Here is a 6,096-nt window from a genome sequence, read left to right as displayed (position 1 = left end):
ACCGCGGCCCGCCATTGGGAGAAGGGCAAGGCACAGCTCTTGCGCGCACTGCGCATGCGACCTCTTGGGCGTCGTCGCGTGGCGGGGACCGGGACTGCAGAGGGTGGAGAGGCGGAGTCTAGGGCCGAGGGGCGGGGCCTCAGCTACCAGTCCACTGTTGGCCGCACGGTTCTTCGCTTCTCCGGGTTTCAAGTTCCTGGAAGGCCCAGGTTTCTAGGCAGTGACTAGGAGACAAAATTAGAGTAAAAAGGTGATGTGGCCCCAGGGCCTGAGTTTCCTGAGACAGTATTTTTCTGATGGTTCCTCCAGCTTCTCCCCAGGCCTGCTAAAGTTCTTGTTTTCATTGATTCATTCAGCAAACAGTTGACCACATTTGTCCTGCTGGTGCAAAGGTCATCAAGGCTGGGCCCTTTCCTCACCGAATTCTCAGAACAGTAGGAGGAACCAGGAAACAGTCAATGACGAAGGAATAACAAGTGACACGATGGGGAAGGGACAAGGGGCTCTAGGAATACAGAGCAGGGCCCCCTAATCCACTCTGTAGAGGAATCCAAGAGGGCTTCCCAGAGGAGGTGGCTTGAGCTGAATATTGAATGGCAATCGGGGAAGAGCATTCAAGACAAAGGGAACAGAGTGTGCCAAGCCAGGTGGAAGTATGGAGTTCTCCTCTCCGTTGAGGCTCGCAGTCATCTGCCCGGATCCTCTAAACTCTAATTGTGGTCATGGGTATCCTCTGCTCTCCCTGCCATCAAGATCATTTCTATCTCTGCATCCCATATCTATATCTGTATTCCTGTGACGGCCTGCTCACTGGTGTTCTATACTCTTGCTGCCCCTAATCGCATAACACACATCTGCCAGTTTGCACTTTCTAAATTATAGCTCTGAGTCTGCTGCTACCCTGTGTAAAACTTTTAACAGTCTCCAGGTGTTAGAACTCACAGTTTATCTCACAGTATGAAACCAGGCCACAGTCTCATCTTCACCACTCCTACATGAATCTTGTGCTTCTTCTTTCTGGAATACCCTTCACTCCTTCTGGGATCTCAAACTCAAATGTCTCCCCTTTCTTGACCATCATATCACTCCCTCTCTGCATCTACAGCACAATGTCCATATTATCTCTATTAGAGTTCTTACCTCTTATACTGTAATCTTTCATTTACACGTCTGCATTCCATGCTAGATCTCCTCAAAGGCCAGGCATCTAGTGTAGGACACACTCCATAATCATTTCATAATAACAGCTAACAGGGCTTCCCTGGTGGCGCAGTGGTTAAGAGTCCGCCTGCCAGTGCAGGGGACATGGGTTCGAGCCCTGGTACAGGAAGATCCCACATGCCGTGGAGCAACTAAGCCCGTGCGCCACAACTACTGACCTGCGCTCTAGAGCCTGCGAGCCAGAACTACTGAGCCTGAGTGCCACAACTACTGAAGCCCGTGCGCCTAGAGCCCGTGCTCCACAACAAGAGAAGCCACCACAATGAGAAGCCCGCGCACTGCAACAAAGAGTAGCCCCCACTTGCCGCAATTAGAGAAAGTCGGCACAGAGCAACGAAGACCCAACGCAGCCAAAAAAAAAAAAAAAGCAAATAAATAAATTTTAAAAAAAAAACAGCTAACATTTATTCAGGGAATACTACTTGCCAGACATAGAGCTAACTGCCCTTAGATAGATCATTTCTTTTAATCCTCTCAACAACCTTATGGGTTGGTCCCATTCTACAGATGAAGCCAGAGAGTTAGGTGACTTGTCCAGATACACATAGCCACTGAGTTGGGAGCCGGGATTCAAATCCTGGCAGGAGAAGAGAACTATGGTCACTCTGCTCTATCCTCAGGCTTCTGGGATAGGAATGGCAAGAGATGGGGGTGGGGAAAGGATGGCAGAAATAGATTTTTTTTTTTTTAATCAGTCAGCCCTGGGTTTTATGGTCTTATATGAATAACACACCTATTCCAGACCCACTTCACACACCCCTGGGCCTACTCTGGAAAGGGTTGGGGAGCAAGGATAACTTCCCTGCTGTGGGTGATTCATCATGACCCTGGCTTAGTCACAGCATGTCACCACAAGCCAGCAGAAGCCAGCCCAGGGTGAATTCTGGTCCTTTGGGAAAGAGACATGCCTGCTCTTCATTTCCCCAGGATGACTGGGTAAGGTCCTGCCTATGGGGATCTGAAGCCGTGCCTCTAAGCCCCCTCTCTGGGGCACATGGACATGACAGAAGAAAATACCTTAAAAGAAAAGAAAAGAAAAGTAAGAGGGGGTGAGGGAGAAAGAAAGAAAGGAAGGAAGGAAAGAAACAAAGAGAGAAAGAGAAGACAGAGAGAGGGAGGAGAGAACAAATCATAACTAAGCTGGAAAGTAAGCAAGAGGTTGGTAAGGAGGGGATACCCAGCACCAAGCAACTATTCAAGTGTGTTCTTCCTTGGAGCACAGAGAACCTATAAATGCAGAGGCCAACAAGGTGGGAACAGGAATGGCCTTGGGACAAGAAGAAGGCAAGCCCATCTGCCCCTTCCTCCTTTCTCTTCTCCTCCTCTCCCCTTCATACAGAAGGATTTACAGCTATAATGGTGGCTTCTGGCCCCTGGTAAGCCTGAGATCTGCCCTTCAAAGAATGTAAAGAATGTGACCTTCTTGTTTAGGAAGATGCTCCTGGAGTTGCCTGACGGAGAAGCAGAGACGAAAGGGGAAAAGAAAGGGAAGGCTTCCCTGTTCAAGAGAAAAACACATCAAAGTCCTCTACTCCCTCCCATCTAACCAAAGGAAGGCATTCCTGGGAATTCCCTGTCGGTCCAGAGGTTAGGACTCCGTGCTTTCACTACCGAGGGCAGTTCAATCCTTGGTTGGGGAACTAAGATCCACAGCGGTGTGGCAAAAAAAAAAAAAAAAAGAAGAAGAAGAAGAAAGGCATTCCTTATTTTATTTATTTTTAAAATAAATTTATTTATTTAGGCTGAGTTGGGTCTGCTGCTACGCTCAGGCGGGCTTTCTCTAATTGCGTTGAGTGGGGGCTACTCTTCATTGCGGTGCACAGGCTTCTCATTGCGGTGGCTTCTCTTGTTGTGGAGCACGGGCTCTAGGTGCGCGGGCTTCAGTAGCTGTGGTACACGGGCTCTAGAGCGCAGCCTCACTAGTTGTGGCACACGGGCTCAGTAGTTGTGGCTCACGGGCTCTAGAGCGCAGGCTCAGCAGTTGTGGCACACGGGCTTAGTTGCTCCGCGGCATGTGGGATCTTCCCGGACCAGGGCTCGAACCCGTGTCCCCTGCACTGGCAGGCGGATTCTTAACCACTGCACCACCAGGGAAGCCCCACATTTCTTATTTTAGCAAAGGACGAGGAGCAGAGGTTCAAGGACCTATTTTCCTGCCTATGTCTCCTAAGATGATGAAAACTGCCTCGTACATCTATGCAAGTCATGTGCTGCACAACTCCAGGGTACTATGTAAATGAAGCCCTCTGGAGTTGGGCTACTCACACTCGCTTTTCCTTTAAAAAAAAAGATTATTTATGAAGATGACAACAATTGCTATTTAGAGAGAAAACTGACATATTGCAAAGTGTGTGTGAGAGAGAAAGGGAGAGACAAAAGTTGGTGGGTGTATAGGCACCATTGGTGTTGGTGGGAAAGTACACTTCTGCCCAGTTTTCATCCATGGATGGAGACGAGGAGAGTGAAAGGAGACAGAAGAATTTCCAAGTCTCTGCTGGAGTTTCCGGATAATGAAGAAGAGAGATGCCCCACCCCCAGTGGGTAGCCCATAGTTTTGCAGAGACAAGGACCTGTCTAAAGATGTACAAAGGTAGGGTCTGGAGGCAGACACTAGGGGAAAGCTCTGGGGAGAAAAGTGAGGGGATTGCAAGGCAGGTGGAGGGGAGGAGAGCATGCTGGGAACCAAGGCAGGAGATGGGACCTTCCTAGAAAGGTCAGTGAGATGTTCCCAGGGGTGACATGCTGCAGCGCTTTTGAGAATCATTTGTCTGCTTTGCTACGATGTAATTCCCCCTGATTGCCCCATCCTTTAGGAGAGCTGCTCACACAGATGCCTTTTGCAGGGAGGAAACAAGGAGATGGTGCCTGGGAATTCCCTGGTGGTCTTAGAGCTCTGTACTTCCACTGCAGGGGAACTAAGATCTTGCATGCCACACGGTGCAGCCAAAAAAAAAAGAAAGAAAGAAAAGAAAGGAGAGGGTGCCAACTTCCTTGTCTCTGTCCTCGTGGAGCTGAGAAAAATCGAGAACATCTGAAGGCGGTGAGATGCAAGTATGCCTATCTTCTCCTCTTCTCCTCCTGCCCACTCCTCTCTGGTCCCACTAACCATCCTCTTCCTCCATGCTTTGACGTGCTGTTCCGTCTGCCCGGATCTCCACAGTCACTCCCTCAGAGACCTCCTTCAGGTCTCTGCTCCAACGTTGCCTCTTCAGGGAGACCTTCCCTCACCCGCCCATTTGACACTGCAAACTGCATACTCAACTCTCCCACTCCCCCTTCTCTGCTTGATTTTCCTTGCACTTATCCCCTTCTAATTTTACAGATCTGTTTCATGCGTTGTCCTTTCTTCCCCTCTAGAATGCAAGCTCCGTAAGAGCAAGGATTTTGGTCTTTTTGCTCCTGCTATATCTCAAGTGCCTGGCAGAGAGCCTGGCATATAGGCATTAAGTGAATATTGGTCGAATGATGAAATGAATGAAAGGAGAGTCCAGTGGAGGCACTTGTTCAAAGTTAGCTTCTGTAATTGTCAGGTATCTCCTGGAGGGCACTGCACTTCCCACAGGAGGTGAGCAAGGGGTGCAAAGCATTCTTGGTTACTTCTCAAAAGGACGTGTCCTCGGCTGCATCTGGGCTATGTCTGGGGCGTCACTCTCACATGTGCTCCAACTTGCTAGAGGAAGGCGTGTTGTTACAGTTGTAAAGCTGGTAATTGCACCTATCACAATGCTTATCTTATCTGTCGGCTTCTTGGTGTCAGCTTCTTGGAACCGCAGTTACTACTGACAGAGTGAACAAATTATTGTGGTGCTTTCATTTCTCTTTAACTTAATTCGCAGGGAGGTGTCCAAATCTAGGTGTGTTCACAGGATTATGCCAAACCCAAGATAAGTCATACATGACGTGGTATCTGTTCTTTGGGAACTTCTGTCCTAGGTGATGAATCTAAACCCCTTGGCAGGTAGCCTGACTCCAAACTAAACCTCTCCTTGCCTTTAAGCCTTGCACCTGCCATTCCTTCTACCTACAAGGCCCTTCTCTTTTGGGAAAACTCTTAGCCTGCCGAGGAGCTCTGTGGTTGCAGATTGCAACACTTACTCCCTTTCTTCTGCAGGCAGCACTCTGATTAGGGGGGAAATTATCTGTTTGCAGTCTTGGTCCTTGCAATCAGGTGTGGTTCCTGCTTCTGCCTGGCGGGGAGCAGGCACATGACCCAGGCCCGGCAGGCATATATCAGAATGAGCTCTTCTCCCTCACTACACGGACCGGGTCAGGGAAGAGCACCTCATTCAAGCTGCTCCACTGAGAATCAGCTGAGACTTTGGAATCACTGGGAAAGAGGCACTTTCTTTCTCTGCTTCCGATGCTGAATTACAGAATGCAAGCCTGGAGCTGCCCGTAGCTGCTGCTGCCACTACACGAGTGGAGAACCTGCCTGAGAATGAAGCCACCACCCAGGAAGGCTGAGCCAAAATGGTTCCAGACACATTCCTGATAGTGAGTGCCTGGAAGGAGCCCTACCCTGGAACTATTAAGCTGCTAATGCTAATAGTTGTCCTTTTCTGTTTAAGCCAGTTTGAATTGGGTTTGTCACTTGCAGTGGAGTTTGGAGATTACCCTTTGAGACCCACTTCAAATGTTTTCTTCTCTGAAGTGTCAGCAACCCTCATCCCCACCTGAGTCAATCTCTCGTCACTGTGCCCTTGATGCCTGTACTTCCCACACTGGGCTGTTTCCATTCACTAGGCCTGCCTGCCAGGCTGAGGACCACACGGCAGGGACTGTGTGACGACCCGCCCTCCGCCACAGCACTGGGCCAGGCTGAGTGGCCTTTCCATGGACAGTCAATGAAAGAGGGAGGCCATGTTGCAGCTACTG

Source organism: Lagenorhynchus albirostris, chromosome 20, assembly GCF_949774975.1.
Source record: "Lagenorhynchus albirostris chromosome 20, mLagAlb1.1, whole genome shotgun sequence".
NCBI classification, from domain to species: domain Eukaryota; kingdom Metazoa; phylum Chordata; class Mammalia; order Artiodactyla; family Delphinidae; genus Lagenorhynchus; species Lagenorhynchus albirostris.
The sequence above is the reverse complement of the archived record's forward strand: the minus strand, read 5'-3'. Positions refer to the sequence as shown.